This window comes from Lepidochelys olivacea (genome assembly GCF_965140295.1).
Source record: "Lepidochelys olivacea isolate rLepOli2 genome assembly, chromosome: 7".
Taxonomy (NCBI): Eukaryota; Metazoa; Chordata; order Testudines; family Cheloniidae; genus Lepidochelys; species Lepidochelys olivacea.
The window spans coordinates 110,367,902-110,386,070 of NC_140417.1; positions in this window are offsets into that span (position 1 = coordinate 110,367,902).

An 18,169-nucleotide genomic window follows, 5' to 3' on the forward strand; every position below is an offset into this window, starting at 1 on the left:
GAAAGGGTAATTTATGAATAATGACAGCCCCTAGCCTGAACAACTTCTGCTCAGGCTTGGTTGCACCCCTCTGTCCCAGCACCTGGCCTCCTCCCCATAGAGGGCTACTTCCATTTTTCTTGAATTCAAGGTAGAGTCTAATGAGCCACACCTGCCCCAGTGAGTCAGGAGTAATTAATCTGCACCTTCCTGAAGGTATGAAAGAGTATGGCAATAGTAGAATCCTTCCACTCTATTCCAGACTCCATAAAACGATCTTTCTTTAGAGGATTACATTGATCATTCCTAATGATGTGCCACTTTTACCTAGGCCAATGAATATATGGTTACAGAAGTATTAACTATACGTTAACACAGGAAATACCTAGAATACTGCAGATATGGAAGGTGAAATTGTTACCTATGGCAACTGGCCAGTTATTAAGGATGTGCTTGCATTAAAAAAATAAAATACGCACATTAATTCTTAACACATGAAAATTGTATAGAAATAAGTTCTCATTGTTAGTACAGTCGACCATTCTAATGGTTCCCAGTTACTAAAAGGTTAATTAATTTAAATATTTCCAAGAAAAAGTAAGGATATTACAAGATGAATAGATAGATGGATGACTGTAAAATACTAGAAAATTGCTGATTGCTTTGCTAAAGGGCAAAAGCAAATTACAATCATTGTCTTTTGTTCTTGTGAACCCAAGACACTTTTTTTGGTAGTCAAGTTAGTGTAACTGTGATATTTCCATAGCAAGTGAATGTAACCCAATATATTAAAATGGGTCATGAATATATCCTTCAGAATCACCAGTGGATCACTTTCATATATTCCACCATTGAATTGGCATCACTCAGTGCGAAAGAGACTGAAAGGCGAGGTTTGAAAATGTGTTGAACAATATTCAAGTACTTTAATGTTGATTTTAGGACACCACAATCTTTCTCCATTTCTGCACATAACAGAAAGAAAGCTGTGAAAAGGCCTGTATAAAACCCCACACAGCTCATTGGTTGAAAATGTTCAAAACCATTTCTACAAGTTCCTTGCTGGGAAAACTAGACAGTATTATTTGCTGAGCCCCTTCAGGTGTGGTGAAGAGGAGGAATAGACACTGATGGGAGACTAAATCCAAAATAGAACATAACAGGCTTGGGTTTTGGTCAATGAAAAGTTTCAACGTTTATTACATTTACAATAATGCAATAATGTTTTTTGAATAATAAAAAGTCCCACAAAGATCTGACTCTTTTGTGGAAAAGGGAACTTTTTGATAATGTTGTGATAATTTTTCATGCAAAAAAATGTTTTTTTGGAAAAAGACAATTAAAAAAAAAACCCATTTTCATTTGTATAATTTAAAGTAGCCCAGTCCCTCCACTCAGTGCAAAAAGAGTGCTGTTCCTTCCGTTGAATTCCTGCAGAAGCCATATACTCCCTGGTGTAAGGATCGTCTGGGAGTGGGATGGGAAGAATGCCATCTTTCACTTTTTCTGCCATAGTACTTTTTCTTGCAGTGGTGAGAGAGGTAGTAATCTCTGGGGCCACATTCTCCTTTATCTCCATGGGCCATGGCTCACGGCTCCTTTTTGAAGCTCAGCTAGGGAAGGCCTATTTTATGTAGTGGCCTCTTTAAATTCCTTCTCTAGCTGGCTTATTCTTCCCTGCAATGCTGGCAATCTGCGCCTGTATTAGCATTAGAATACTGGAGAAACCCACAGAGCATGCTCAGGAAGGTCTCTCTGGCACCATTCCCCAAGGTGACAAGCAGGCTGAGAAGGAATCTGAGAGCCTGGCTCAGAAGGAGTCAGCTCAGCAGCTGCTGCATGAATCTGCAACCAGTTACTAAGAGGAGGATGACCCTGGAGAACATTTGGAACTTTAAAAGTCAGCAGTTGTGGAGGCCTTTTGAGCCCCCTTGTTCTTTAGGGAAGAGCTCCCTGGATTTTCAGTCAAAATTACCCAAGTAGGAAAGACGTATTTCCTCAACCACACGATATCAGCTTTAAACGTATTTGTATATGGTAATATTTAAATTACAAAGCACTAGCCTTTCACCTCTAGGATCCTGACTGGATTCAAACCCTCTTCCTATGGGAAATGAGTTTGGTGGCCTAAGCTGAGTCTCTAGGAGACAAAAGTCCTTATCTCTAAACTCCAAACATAATTCAGCACATGGCGAGATTGGAAGTCCCTGCTCAGGAAAAGACAAGAAATGAGCTTGTCAAAAGTAAATTACCTAAGTAATCAAATCAATACTGAACTCAAAGTGGAAATACCAAAATTACCGTGAGTTGCTGTAGAAGCTACAAAATTGCTGTTTAGCACAATGTTTTCCAGCTATATTCAAAATGAAAAATGTCATTTAGAGGAGATAGACTACAAAAAATGAGGTCAAAGATGCAAAGAAGCATAAGCTTGAGAACCTTAATAAATTAAAAATGTCCTTGCATAGTGTCCTTATCTGCTTCAGAAGAATACATACAGTTTGGAGCTGCATTTCTTCCTCTGCCCAGTACATTACAACAAATGACCATGACCCACATCTCTGGTATGTTGGAAGGTGGCTGAGAATATAGTAGAAATATCTTTTAGAGACATGTCCGTAAGCAAATTTGACCAGTTCAAAATAGGACACCTCCAATTATGACAAAAACGTTACAAATGAATTAAAATACCTTATACTAATTTAAAACAGACTGTGGAGAAAAGTGCATTTTTCCTTCCAGGTTGTATTTATTTTAATCAGAAAGGGATAAAAAGAAGATGTGATAGGCTATGAACCTCTTAACCTGAGGATGAAAAAGGAAAAATAAATGGCTCTGACTATACAAAATTTGTGATGTTACGATTCTTTAACTACCTTAAACTGTCTCCTGGCCAAGATATATGGGATTAGATATTCACTTCTTCCCTACATGTTCCCTTTATAATCTCAGCACTTTACTCACAACAAAATGGATGACAGTTTCATTATAGAATAGCATCACTTGTCAAACTTTGAATTACTGATCATAAAAATATCAGTTATGCTTTGAAGGATTGTTTGAGCACTTTTTTTTTTTATCAGCATGACTGTTTCATGCAACGTACACAAGGGGCTGAGGGGGGTAGTGGCAGTGGAAAGAAATCAAACCTGGCTGAAGAGCTATGAGTTTGCAGCACCCTACCCATACAAACAAGCTCCTATCGCAGTTATAGACAGCAGAAATAAAAGGCAGCTTTTTGGCTCACAGCTATAAAAAAAAATTATCATAGTGATGAAGTTCCTCAGCCATCAACAGAGCTGTGATAACGCTGTTTGATGATGATTTTCCCATGAATGTTAAACAGCTGCCACTGCGGAGGAAAAGGAGCTTATCTGCACCTAATACTGATCTCTAATTCCTGCCCTTCTTGAACCATCCATTTTCTAACAGCATTAACTGGCAAATTTACATCCCATCTTAATGCTGCTAAAGAGGACAGGAGATGAAGAGTAAATGACAGCAGTGTAATGAGGATGGCTTTTTTCTCCTTTCTCTTTAATGGCTGAAGATTTACACAATTGTCTGTAAGCTTATATAGAGAGCTTACCTGAACCTTTTGCCAGCATGGATTCAACTTACAGGAGCTTTTGTTAACTAAATACACATAAATATTTTTAAGGAGGTTTAATATTGTGACTTCAAAGAAAGCTAAAAGACAGGATGAGAACAAATATTTTTTAGCATTCTGATTATGGGTAAAAATTGCTAATATTTCTTTCTATTTTTTTCATACAGAAGCAGGGTTTTTTTTTTAAATACAAATCTTAGCATTAATGAAAAAATATATTTTTTAATTATGTAGGGCAAGAATCTGCTTTCAGTTTACAGAATTTTTGTGAAGAATTTATCTCCAAACCTCAGAAATCAATGGTTATCCAAATACATTATGGAGAGCTGTGTTTCACATGTCATCCACAATATGGATTGCTTTCTGATCATGTAGCCTCCATCCAAATGGGAGATATTACATTGCTTGGGAGAAAAGAGAGTAAGAATGGAATGTTCTAATCTAGGAAAGTGCAGCAACAATACCTGGCTAGATTCAGTCAAAGCATTTCTGTATATCCAGGTGATAATTTTCATTGTAAAAGATCCAGTCCAAGATGTGCTGTTGATATCCAAAAGGCTCTTGGTTTGGGTCAGTCTCTTGCTATGCCATAAAAAGCTACATTTAATAAGCAAGGTTTCTTCCTTAGGTCTTTTTCAGTTCTTAATTTATTCCATATCTATTATTTCTCAAGGGCATGAAAAAAGCTGGCAGGGCTAATGAGGGGTAAGAAAAGGAAAATCCAAATATTTGTAGAAATTCAAGGGTCTAGATTTCAACAGCCAGGACATGAGAGTTTATGTGGAACCTTCTTCGCTATTCTGCCCTAATTTACAAATATTCAGGGTAGGAGCCAGGGCTGTGTGAAACCCTTTCAACAAAATGCAAAGACATTGGAATTTGGGAAATTGGTCTGATTTTGTCAACAACTGTACAGTTCAATGGGAGAATTTTCACTGAAAAATACGACTTTGTTAAATGTTCCCACTAATGCTTGCAAAAAGGTGAATATACATGTTTCAGTACAACATCAGACATTTAATGAATACTTAATACATTAAAAAGAGGAACGTCTAACTTCATGAAATGTCCCAAAACAAAATTATACATATTTTTTGTGAACTGTTATGGAAATGTTTTCATTTTTTAACATCAGTGGGATAAGCCCCTGCCCTTTTTTTTCCTTTCTCCTTTCCATGGGAAAAGACAGCGGACCACTAGACAAAAGCTACAATAATTAGCAGCAGTGAACTATCTACTGCTCATCAGCACACATGTCTTTTGTGATAGCGTTTAAAGCAGTTGATAGATGTGACAGATGTTTAAAGCAGTTTAAAAAACACTAAACTAGTGTTTGGGGAGTGAAACATTTGATCAGCCAATAATCCCAAACCTTGGTAGCTGATGGTGAGAATGCATGTCTGTGTGTCTCACTGAGGGTTGTGTTTACTCTTCGCCACTACTGAAGGCAACATATTGTACTTGATGATCTAATCTAATATTTAATGTTTATGTTTATAAAATGTACTTCTCTAAGGCTCTAGGTGCATAAAGGCAAAGGGAGTGCTTTGATCTGAACCTGGGACCTCCAATGCAAATGATTTGCTCTTGCATTCAGGTACATCCCCTGCTATCAGGTCTGACTGGGTTGCTGGGCAACTGAAAATTTGCCTGGTCCACTGCATGGAACTCTTGGAGCTGACAAGTTGACTGGACAAAGCAAACTAAGCCCCAATTTGCTATCACCAGGCAAAATGAGCTGAGCACTTATCTGTGTTCTGAATTGCCCTGTGCAGAGACCCAAATGAACAATCAAACACTATCCTCTGGCCACTTAGAGACACCTTAATATCCTGGCTATACATAAACCTCTGGGTGAATTAAGTAGATTAATTCTGGATTTACTGGGGGGGGGGAGTTCAATTCAAATAACATCTTTAATACCAGATTTTTAAAGCCCAATTTCTCGCTCTTTGTACCCACAGTTTGTGAGTGCAAATAAATGCAAAATGTATCTTACTACATCTAATTGAATGCCTTGCAATTAGATGTCTAAATGATAATAACTGTATCTGCAACTGCATACGTGGATGCAAAAAGGTACCTCTTTTGGGGTAAAATCTTGTTTTGTTACGTTTCTCCTTAGTCTCCATCTTGTTCTGTAAAAACAAGAAGTAGGACTCCATTTTGGATGCCCTCCTTCAGGGAGAGCTTCCCACCCTGCCTTTTTCAAATTAGAGCGGGAAAAGTCAGGAACAGTTAGAACACGTAACTGCGTAGTCTGCCTAGCAACAGGTGACCACCTCACTCATGCTCGGGGCTGTCCATCCTAGTGACAGCCAGTGTCTCCTATGTTATCAGCCTGTGGAAGGAGTCCAGCTAGGCCAGGATCATAGCATATGATATCAGGTTCCATCGTTGTCATATACTGCACGCACCCATTTTTATTTCCACCTGCAAGTCTGCATACTACCATCAGGATGATGCATAGGGAATGGAAGACAGAAGGAAGAAGAGACAAGCCACTTACCTGATGATCATCGCATCTTGTTCCAGGGTTCCAGTGTGTTCCAGTGTTCCTGTGGTCCGGTGTCTCCAGTCTTCATTGGCTCTGTCCAGGATTCCAGAACCATCCTTGTCATAGCCAGGGTTCGTTCCGTGGGACAGTTGGGGTCCATCCCTTGGACAGTCAGGGTTCATGCCAAGAACAAAGAGAGAGGTGGGACTGTAGTGTCCTTTTAATATCTTTTGGTTATCCCAGTGTATCAAGTTTGTGGGCTCCAGACTTTAAGTTCATTTCCATCTACTGTTAACAACCGAGTCATTTGTATTTACCTGTGCTTTGTTATTGCTTGTGACAAGGGTTCTGCTTTTAAGACCATGTTGGTCTAATAAATTTTATTGTATTTGCACCTTACCCTGTTAGTTTCATTTTTAATTACCCCAGTGACAGACACAGGATTGAGAAGGGCCTGCAGATAAGCCCATGTTCTGAGCAGATTCAGAAGGTAAACACTTTAACAACTGTTTTGGGCTAATACCTCGGCTTTGAAAATGCTGGTTCTTGGTGAAATTTTAATCTACTTCTATTCTACTTATATATAACAGCTATATATTAACTGCCATTCAAACACATTCAGCTATTGTGTTAAACAGCAATAACATAATAAAATTTATTAGTATATGCATTGTTTTTAAGATGCCAGTTCAGTTCCAGGATTTGCCAGCCAAAGCTGCTGGAAGGTTGATTACATAAGAACATCTGAACAGCCATACTGGGTCAGACCAATGGTCCATCTAGCCCAATATCTTGTGCCTTGACAGTGGCCAGTGCCAGATACTTCAGAGGGAATGAACAAAACAGGGCAATTATTGAGTGATCCATCCCCTGTCATCAAGTCCCAGCTTCTGGCAGTCAGAGGTTAAGGAATACCCAGAGCATGGGCTTGTGTCCCTGACAATCTTGGCTAATAGCTATTGATGGAACTATCCTCCAGGAACGTATCTAATCCTTTTTTAACCCATTTTTACTTTTGGCCTTCACAACACCCTCTGATAATGAGTTAGACAGGTTGACTGTGCATTGTGTGAAGTACTTCCTTTTGTTTGTTTTAAACCTGCTGCCTATTTATTTCACCAGGTTACCCCAGTTCTTGTGTTATGTGAAGGGGTAAATAACACTTCCGTATTCATTTTTCAACACCAGTCATGATTTTATAGACTTCTATTATATCCCCCACTTAGTTGTCGCTTTTCTAAATTGAACAGTCCCAGTCTTTTTAATCTCTCCTCGTTGCAAGCTGTTCCATACACCTCATCATTTCTGTTGCTTTTTTCTTTATCTTTTCCAATTCTAATATATGTTTTTTGAGATGAGACAACCATAACTGCATGCAGTATTCAAGATATGGGTATACAGTGGCATTATGATATTTTCTGTTTTATTATCTATCCTTTTCCTAATGGTTCTGAACATTGCTAACTCTTTTGACTGCTGCTGCATATTGAGCAGATTTTTCCAGATAACTATTCATGATGATTTCAAGATCTCTTCCTTGAGTGGCAACAGCTAATTTAGACCCCATCATTTTGTATATATCATTGGGCCATGATGAGTTGCATCTTTCTTCACTTCCCCCCTTTGATGGGAAGATTAGGCTGCTCTAATCCCACTGTTCATGGGAAAGAATGGGCTGGCCAGTGAGGTACAGGTTAGCATGGAGTCCTTAAAATCTCAGGAGTCCAAACAGTCATTTGTGTAGCTCGCTTTCAATGCCAGTGCTGGTTTGGAATGATATTTTCTCTCTTGTTTGCAGTATTCCCTTATAAAGTTTGGAAATATATTATTCCAACTGATTTTATCCTTTTCATAGAATGATAGAATCATAGAATATCAGGGTTGGAAGGGACCTCAGGAGGTATCTAGTCCAACCCCCTGCTCAAAGCAGGACCCATCCCCAACTAAATCCTTTTTCCTTTTGATGCACATATATTACTTTTTTTAAGAGATGAAATTAACATATTTGTTATCATGTTATGAAAATTGACATTGGATAGCATTGTACAAAGCCATGCCCATCTGTATACCTCTAGAAATAGTATTGGCTAGCTGGCTGCTATTGCAAGGCCAATAAAAGGAGCATAACTGTTTTTGTAAGTCTCACAAAAGGGCATTTCATTTTTTAAAATCTACACATTATTAGTCATGATTCCTACTAAACTGTAACCAGTTTTAAAGCAGCTCAAATTTTACACTTAAGCTTTACAGTGCATGTGTACCAATTTTCTGCTGAAGCCACTCAACTTGTGGATACATATTTGGCACGTGGAAAATGAGCATTTACCTGTCTATTAGCTTGCATAAGGCTCAAGCTCGTAAATTTATTGGCTGGGCTGAGGCCAGCTGAAAATTTGGTCTAATAGGTATTATGTGAACAAAACAGCCACTTATTAAAACCAAACTTATTATTCATGGCTAGATAAATGCTCTTGCTGTTGTATCTTTGTGTGGAATTAGTGACACTTAGTAGTCATTTACAGTAAACCAACATGCATAATACATTATTTTATTATTATGAATTTCTTTATGGTAGAATGAGCTAGGCAAAATGAACTAGGCTACAGTGAACTAGGCACTGTTCAGACATTCAAGAAGGGATGGCCCTGATTCAAAGAGTTCACATTATAAACAAAGTCAGAAGGACGAGACGACAAGGGAACAGCAAGTAGAGAATTTGTATACAAGTCAACTAGATTCACTGTAGGAAGCTCAACAGAAGTGGGTCTGTATGATTTAACATGGACATAGTAGGGTTTATAAAACTTGCCCAGAGGTTAGAGAATCCATGGGAACACCCTGCAAGATGGCATGGAAGTGATGGAGTGAGAATGTCTAACAGATGCGGCTGTGAATGCTGGCAGAGAGGAGATGACAGGGATAACAAGAAAAGGAAAATAAGTTGGGACAGGCAGAGTTATTCAGGGCTTTGAAGATAGTGGCAAGAAGCTTAAACATACAGCAAGCAATTACCTGAGCAAATCTTTCAGAACAACCTGGCTGCTCTGCAGGTCACAGGGCTTTCAAGCAGATCTGGTGTGCCAGAAAGGTGTCCTGCTCCCATCTCTTTTCTAGATACAAACTGCTCAGAGACCTTCTTCTGTTCAGACAGCTTGTGAAATTTATTTACAGTGTTCTCCCCACCACCTTTACAAGCTTGTGCAGCTCTGTATCTACAAGCATACAGTGCTTAGCTCACTCAGTCAAGGGGCGGAGGGACAGACAGAAGGTATCTTCCCTCTGAGAGATCTCTCCTGACTCTGGCTCTCAAAAGCTTGCTAGTCTTGTCTCATCTTGTCTTGTTTTGTCTTCCCGCTCCCAAGCACTTCCTGCCTGTGCCTTTTCTATTTTCTGGGCTAATGGAGTAATTCGCCTTTTGGACTTTCCTCAGACCATCCTAATCTTTCAAGTAGGTCCAGTTTTGCCCCTCAGGCTTATCATGGGGCAATTTAACTGGTGATCCAGTGATCAGAATTCTGGTACAGATACTATTATCCAGCACTCTGTCACACCTGGCCTGAGAGTTACTACCTCTATCAAGGAGCAATTCATGCTTTTCACTGAAAACATTTCAAACATCAGCTGTTTCAATTAAATGCATCCTTAAATTTAGGGTCCTTAAACCTGAAAGAACTGAACCCCTAGGAAATTGAAAACGCAGACGATCTCTTGATGTCTTCAGAACAAGATTAGGTGCCTTTCTGGAAGATATGGTTTAACCAAACACAAGTTATTCAATACACAGGAAACTGGGTGAAATTTAATGGTCTGTGATATAAAAGAGGTCAACCAGTTGATCTAGTGATCCCTTCTCGCCTAAAACTCTATGAATTTAGGAGCTCTAATTAGTGAGAGCTACAGTTGCCATATACTTAAGACTGATGGTGATGCTAGCTTCCCATTATTTGGCTTAATTTCAACCTCTCTCAATTTCTCCCAAAAGACACCAATCTTTTCTGAAGTTTTGAAAACTGCCTATCATTCCAGGGTAGTCTTTCTGTAATGTTTGGTAAAAATTAGAAAAGTTAATGTGCTTTGAAAATATTCCCTAAAGTTCAGTTCTGATTTTTTTCTAACATTTTTTGGCTTATAATAGCTCCTAAATAACTCCACCTAGAAACTCCATGCTTATTTTTGCTGACTGTACATAGAAGCACTGCCTTTACATATTTTTGGGGAGAGAGATGTGATTAGGAAGTGGGGATGGGGGGCAGGAGGGAGAGAATTACAAAGAGATATAATAAAAAATAGATTACGATAATACACACTGAGGTAGACAAATAAGGGGTTATTCAAGCAGGGTTATAAAAAGGACCCTGTGTAATGCTAAAGGAGGGATACTGATGTGAAGTGGAATGGAGAGGGATGTGCAAAAGGAAAAAACTCTTATCCATGCTAAACTTTAAGGGCTGGTGCTCAGTTGAAATAGGTCTGCATTGTTTCCTAATTCTTACAATTTTCTAGCTATAAAATTTGTAAGCACTTGAAGTTTTCCATATGGATAAAAGCCTTGTCCTGCCACTCCTCCATTGCTCTCCACTGTCCACTACCCCATATCTCACCCAGAAATAACTCCCTCCTTTAGTTTTGCTAAATTCTGCAGGAGGGGAGATCTGCTTTGATGAGCCTCACATCAAAGTCAGAGTACAGCTCTCTTCCTGCAGGGCTTGAGCTATGAACTGATTCAAACTTTCACCGCTCAATCAAAAGGTTGGGAAATTCACAATGAAAAAAAGGTTGTGAAAGAAGAGTTACGAATTGTTGTTTGGACTTTTTTGTTCTGTTTTTGTAAAAGTTGGGGCTCAAGTTAAGTTTGGGAAGGAGGTAAAAAGGTTGTGTGAAATAGTTAAATTAGAGAGGGGAACAGCCTGGATTCCTTAGGTGTATTTCCAATCATACTAAGATTTGGGGGTTTTAAAAGGTGTGCAATTTTTGTCAAGAAGGCAATATTGTATGTGGGGAGATTAGCTGGACTCTATTAAATCACTCTTTCAACCTTCACTGTTTCAGGAGAGGCAGTATGGTCTAGTGTACAGGGCACTGGCCTGAAGACCTGGGTTCAGCACCTCAATCTGCTGTTGATCAGCTTTGTGACAAACCACCTTGCTTTTCTGTGCCTGTTTCCCCTCCTACCCTCTATCTTGTCTATTTAGATTGTACAGTCTCTGAGGCTAGTATATATATGTATGTACATGCCCTAGCACAATGAGCTCCCAGTTTCCGTTTTACATCATTTTAACTAATTTTTTTTTAGTTTGCAAATTTGCGCTAGTTATGACTCACTTTTGCAGTTCAGAGATGTCATAAACTCCTAGGTGTAATAATTTAATTCCAGGATAACTTAGGATAAATGCCCAGAACAAGTATTCAGCTTGTTTGGCTCCTCTCTATTTACTTTTCAATCTTTTCTATTCCAATCAAGAAGCTGGGAGTTCTTTGCAATGATAAGTACTGTGTACAAAAGATAATCTTCTTAAAGTGGCATCCTTTGACGAGAGTACAATTAGATGCTACTTATCTTTCAAATCCACCAATGAGAATGTTAAATAGAGGCCACCTGCACAGGTCCATAAAAGGAATGGATGAAAAATGCAACACTCATTTTGAGAATTATCCATTAGTGATGTGCAAATCTCAGACCTGTTCAGGAGTTAGAAGAGCCTGTATATGTCCCCAAAGGTTTGGATTCTATTCTAAATGTTATCCAAGCCTTCAGTACAGCTGCTTCTATGGGCTCGTTCTCCAAACAGAAATACCTTGCTTCAGGCTAGTATTCCTCCCACACAGCTGCCCTGTGATCCCCTTAAGCAAAGAGAAGTGTTCCTAGCCTGGTTAATGACCCTCCTTTCCTACCAGCTCTTAATAATCCTTTACTTGTGAATTCAGCTGTCCACAGACATCACTGTTCCTTTCCATCCTGCCTTCGACTTGAATACAGGCCTCCTAGGATAGCCAATGCTTCCATGATGCATATGCAACTTTCTAGAGAAGGTTTTACAACAGTGAAGTGCTGGGATTTGTAGACTTGAGGTCAGAGTAAAGGCAGACTTTTACATGAACAGCATCTAGGCCTGAAGACAAATGGATTGCCAGTCGGGGGATATAAGCATATAACATGGACGCAGGACCTGAAAAAAATCCCATTCATATCTATCTATTCAGGATTATAACAAGACTTGTTACCAACTAACTGAGCACCTACATTCACACCGGAACTGGTCAGAAATTTTTCAATATTTTTTTTTTGTCAAAAAAATGACCCTTTCATTGAATTTAATGAAATTTTATTTAGAAAAAAATGAAATGATGTGTTTTGATAATATCAAAACATCCTGTTTTGACATTTTAAGAATAGCACTTTAAGAATAGCATTTTAAGAGTTCTGATTTTTCATTTCCAAAATATGTTCATTGCTTTGTATTTAAAAGATCAATATTGGAATACAACATTTTGATTTTATCAAAGCAAAATATTTACATCAACCAAAGCCATTTATTAAAATTTAATTTAATGAAAAATGGGAAATTTCAAATTCATTTTTGATCTGTTTCAGAATGATAAAAAAATTCTAAATTGTGGAATTTCCCATAAAATGGATAATCTGGTTCTTGCACAGCTCTAATTCAGATACACACACAAGAGCAAACTGAGGATAATGTTTAGTAAGAATGTGATAATAAGGAACTACCTCAAATGAATTACACAAGACTATACATGATGTGTGGGAGGGACATACCTAATCTATTTATTAGAGCTGGGCAGGAATATTTTCAGTCAAAATGTTTTTTGATGGAAATGTAGTTTCTGCATGACCAACATTTTCAACTGGAATTTTAAAAAAATTATTTTGACAGGAATCCCTCAGTAAAACCATTGTGATGTATCATGGGAGTCACATGACCACAATGCATTATGGGAGAAGTAGTGTGGCCAGAGAGCCTGGCCCATAGAATACTGAGGCAAGAGGCACCCAAACTCCCATTAAACACTGCAATAGTTCAGTGAGACAGAGTTCAATGCCAAACTGAACCAAAACAAAATGTTTTGAGATTTCCAAATTGAAATTTTTCTGAACTTTTCCATTCTACTGAAAATTTCAATAGTTCAACATTTTGTCCCACTTTGCAATAAAAAGAAGTTTTGAAATATAATTTTCCACAGGATGATAATTTCAATTTTTCACAAGCTCTAATACACACACACACAGACTTACAAAATTGGGTTGAGTTTGGCAGAATGGTGAGCCGGCTGAGGTTCATTTCAGTATGGGAATCTTCTGAACCATTTTGCAGGCACTATTCAGCTTTGCATTTGTTGCCCACATTGTGTACCTATATCTGTACGAAAGAAACATGACTCTTGCAGAGATTAAGAGATCCATCTGCAATGCACAATAAAGAAAACCGAGACTGAAAGCTAAAATGTCATCATTAAAATCTTGTGGTATCATCATGTTGCAGCATACACTCTATAGAATTACTGTTAGTTATAGAGCGCTCACAACATGCTCACAACAGCATCTTACTTTAAATAGAGGATTTTTTTGTCCATGTAACAAATATTCTAGCATATCAGGACATGTTAAGGATGCAGCTTTAATCATACTTTGCAAATATTTTATTCTGAGCTAAAACCCTTAATATATCACCTTGCAGAGAATAGTATTTTGGGGGAGCATGAAGGAAGAGTGAAAATATAAAAAGAACCTCCAGGTTTAGAGTCTCAACTTCAGAGTCTCAAATGCCGTACAAATTGCTTAAGTACACTATGATGTCCCAGATTCTGTTGTTAGCACTAAGCCTTACAAAGAGAGATGGGAAAGATGATGTGGCATAACTATGCAGTTAATCAAGGTGAATCCCTCTGTGCTGATTAACAAGCAAGGATAGATTTCCTGCTCTGATCTCCAATCTTATACAAGAATAAAGACACTGGGGAAATAACATCTAAAACCATAATAAGAAAAAGAGATTGTTAACTGTTGCTTAAGAAGTTTCTTTGTGTCATAGAAACAAACAAACTGAAGGCTTTAAAAATCAAAGGGCAATGTAATGTTGCAGTCCTATGCAAAGACAAAAGGACTAATAAAGAGCTGCTTTTTCTTGCTGCAGGTAGATCACAGAAGTCTCACTGTTTTCAGCATGTGGACAGTGACGTCCTGGTACAACTACCATATACCAGTGCTGGGGATACGTGACTGGCTGGCTTTATCTTTGAAACTGGATTATAGGCAGTTTGTGCCTGCCTTATGATTGTACCTGAGAGAAGAACTATACAAAACTATGTTCCTGGAAGAGAAACATTCAGCTTATGTGGACACGTGAGCCTTAAATTATTATACAAGATGAGACTCTTTCTGCCTCTACCCACTTTTCAGGATACAGGGCCAAAAATCCACTCCAAAGAGCAGCGTATAATGCAAACGGATCTTACTTTGCAGAAAAGATAAACTAAATGTGGGATGAACTCTCCAGAGTGGATGCACCCAGACAAGGCCAAAGAACAATAACAATCCCAACACTCTAGTCTGAGCTGGACCCTACTGCACTAGCCACTCGGGGGGAAGTTTGACCTGTTATATCTGAAAGAGATCCTTCCTGTTCCCTGCTGGCTAGTGAAAGCCAGTGAAGAGCAACTGGGTCCATTACAGACACAAATGAAGATTGCCCTCCCTGAAGGAGGCATTCAAACACCTACCTGGAGATAGTTATAGTATAACTGACATTTATAGTAGAAACAACACTTGCGGCAGATAGTCTCTTCAGCTAGTGTCATGTCATAAACCTTCCTACAGCGATATTCTAAGCAGTATCAAGAGGATAATGTCAGCCAACTAACAGCAGCACCTGCTGATGTCCTGAGCCTTCACAGTAGGTCTTTGGAACCAGTTGCAAAATGGAGACCTCTGGCATTATGGATATAAATCCAGCTTCGATGCTTATTCAGTCTCTCACAGCCTTCAACACAGTCAATTGTGAAGCACTACATAGCATCTAGTGGAAACCCAGCTGCCTCTACCTGAAATCAGACAAGATAAAAGTGGTGCCAGTGGAGAAAAGGAAGCATTTCAGGTGAAATCCAAGCCCCACTGAAAGTCAATGGTATTTTTGCCATTGACTTCAATGGGACCAGGATTGCACCTTTCAAGAAGCTAACAAAGGCCCTGACTTGGCCCACCACAAAAGGTATCTGCCCTCCATTTGTTGTCATTGTATGGAGTCTTGGTGTCTTACTGGACTCCGTGTTAAATGTACTTTATACCCAGGGTAAAATCCTGAGACCCGTGTAGCTCTCTGGTTTGGAAAAAAAGGGAGCTCTGCACAACTTGACCAGTCTGCAGTAGATGGTCAGAAGACAGAATTGGAAATCTCATGCAAAGGAGCTTCACAAATGCTGACTACCTTCTTCCCACCTTGCTCCTGGACAGAAGTAATTCCCAGGGAACCACCTGCAGGAGGACAGAGAGGAGGCTCTGATGATAGTGTTAAATGATATGATAAATTACTTTTCAGAGTAGTAGCTGTGTTAGTCTGTATCCGCAAAAAGAAAAGGAGTATTTGTGGCACCTTAGAGCGATGAAGTGAGCTGTAGCTCACGAAAGCTTATGCTCAAATAAATTGGTTAGTCTCTAAGGTGCCACAATTACTTGCATGTATTTAGCTTATTGTTATTTATTATGATTTTGTTAAGCGCCAGTATTATGCTTGGAACTGTACAAGACACTGAAAAAGATGTGGCTCTTGCCACACAGTGTTTACAACCTCAGGCCCCGGTCATGCCAAGGGATCAGCCCACATAACCCCATAACTCTGCATGGAATCACATTGAACTCACCAGGACTCCATATGGACAGAGACCTAAATACACAAACATAAAATGTTTTGGAAAACCTAGAGGTTCCATCTTAGGTCCCCAGCTTCTTTCCCTTACCCCCTACCTCCCCAAATGTAGGGCCAGATTCTTATACCTTTACATTCAATAGTACCTTCATCCACGTGTGGTCCTATTGAAATAGGACCACTAATGGATTAACATAGTACTCAATATGAATAAGGGTATCAGAATCTGGCCCATAAAGAACTGGAGAACAAGCATTTGTGGACTGAGTTAGCACCTTTCATCCAATGACCAGAAAGTGTACTGAAGGATAAGGTTTGATTTCCTTGGTACTTCTTGTTGTTTGTCCTCACACAGCTACTCATTGATTTGTGCTCATAAAAAAGCCAATCCCTTTTTTTCAAAATATTGCTTTAACTATTGAAGTCAGTGACAAATTTCTCTGGTAATGAACCTGACTGGCTGACAATTCTCTGAATAAAAGCATTCTTTCATCAAAGACTGAATGTCTTGGTTTGTTTCTCCTATTTGTAACTGGGTCAGCCCAGTTAGTCATGACATGACCATGTTTCCCATTAACTCAGGCATCAGAGTAAGACCACCCACTGTTCAATAAGGCCAGATTTATGAACAAATAGACTAAAGCTGCTGCTCAGATATATTTGCTCCTGAGCAACAATATATGCTGAAATATGCAGTTGGCTGTCAAGAGTCAACTGTATGAGTGAACATTAGCATGCAGGAACTTTTCCCTCATAGCCTTTGTCATCAGTCATCAAACTACTTTTGTGTTGTTTCCACTCATAATTATTATATATGGTTGCTGAACTCCATGGATATACTTTTGTTACATCTAGAAAGCCATGAGCCAAAACCCTGGATACAAAAATCCCCTCGACACTTTGGGGACGTTTGGATATAAATATGGATCTGGCTCTGAACTTAGACACTTAAGCCCATTTCTAGTTTCAACAATATCAGCGTGTGTGGTATATTTATGAAGAGCCCTGTTAAAGTTGTTAATGCTACTTAGGTACATCAGGAAACTTTCAAAGGTGCAGTGAACAAAACGGCATGTTTATTAGATTATTATTTATTATTCTGCTAACACTAGTTAGTCCTGCTCTGAACATCTAGGGACCAATCCTCAACTGGTATAAATTGACATGGCTTCCATGAAGTCAGTGGAGTCAGCTGAGGGTCTGGCACAAAAATTATGTTTCAGGAAAAACTAACTAGTTAGGCTAAAAGTGACCTGGACTTGTTATGAGAGTACTCTGTTAATTTTTGTTAATAGATAAGGTGCCAGTTGATGGTGCTCAGGAATATGTAACATAGTTCATGGGTTTTGTAGGACCGATAACACTTGTCTTGTTGTGTATTACAAATGTGCAGCTTTTTATATGTTCTTTACAGAACCAATTATATTAAGTAAGGAATGGAGGGAAAAAAAGTAGGGTTGGGGGAAGGGAGAATCTACAGTGAAGAGTTAAGAGCACTTTCCTCCATACAGTTATGATAAAACTTATTGGTTACTCCCATGAATAGTCCCATTGAACTCACTTTGCCCTGGTAGTGTTTGTAGTAGTGGACTCTTAGGTCCCAATCCTGCAGCTTGTTGAAATCAATGGGGCTCCATTCATCTGCAGGAATCAGCCTGTGATGGGTCACTTCATGGCTTTTTGGACAGGAACCATAGCTTTGTCTGCTATGTATTGTGCCTTACCTATTCTTGGTCTTTAACAAATAATAAATGGAAGGATATTTTTACTATTACCATCATGGCCATTATTAGTACTGGATGAATAATGCAAAAACATTTATCCAAATATTCTGTTAATTTTTAAATGAATTTTCTTGGGCCACATTTGCATCCCTGTTGTGTTCATTTTCTGTGAACATGTGAGCAAAACATTGTTACAACCCACTCTGACATACAGTGCCTTGAATCCAAGGTGCTGATCCAGGCTGCTCATGTCAATGCTGCCTAGGGTGATCTGCAAAGAGCCCTGTCCCCATGAGACAATCACAGCTTGACTTTATGTCAGGCCATCTGATTGGTCACTCTGGATTTTACAGGAGATCAAGATTGGCTGGTGAAGAGGTCTGAATGGTGAGGAGCCCTTCTTCACCTCCTTTTGCTTCTTAGGGAGCCACCCATCTGCCCACCTATGTTCTGAAAAAAAACGCAGTTCTGGCTGGTTGTG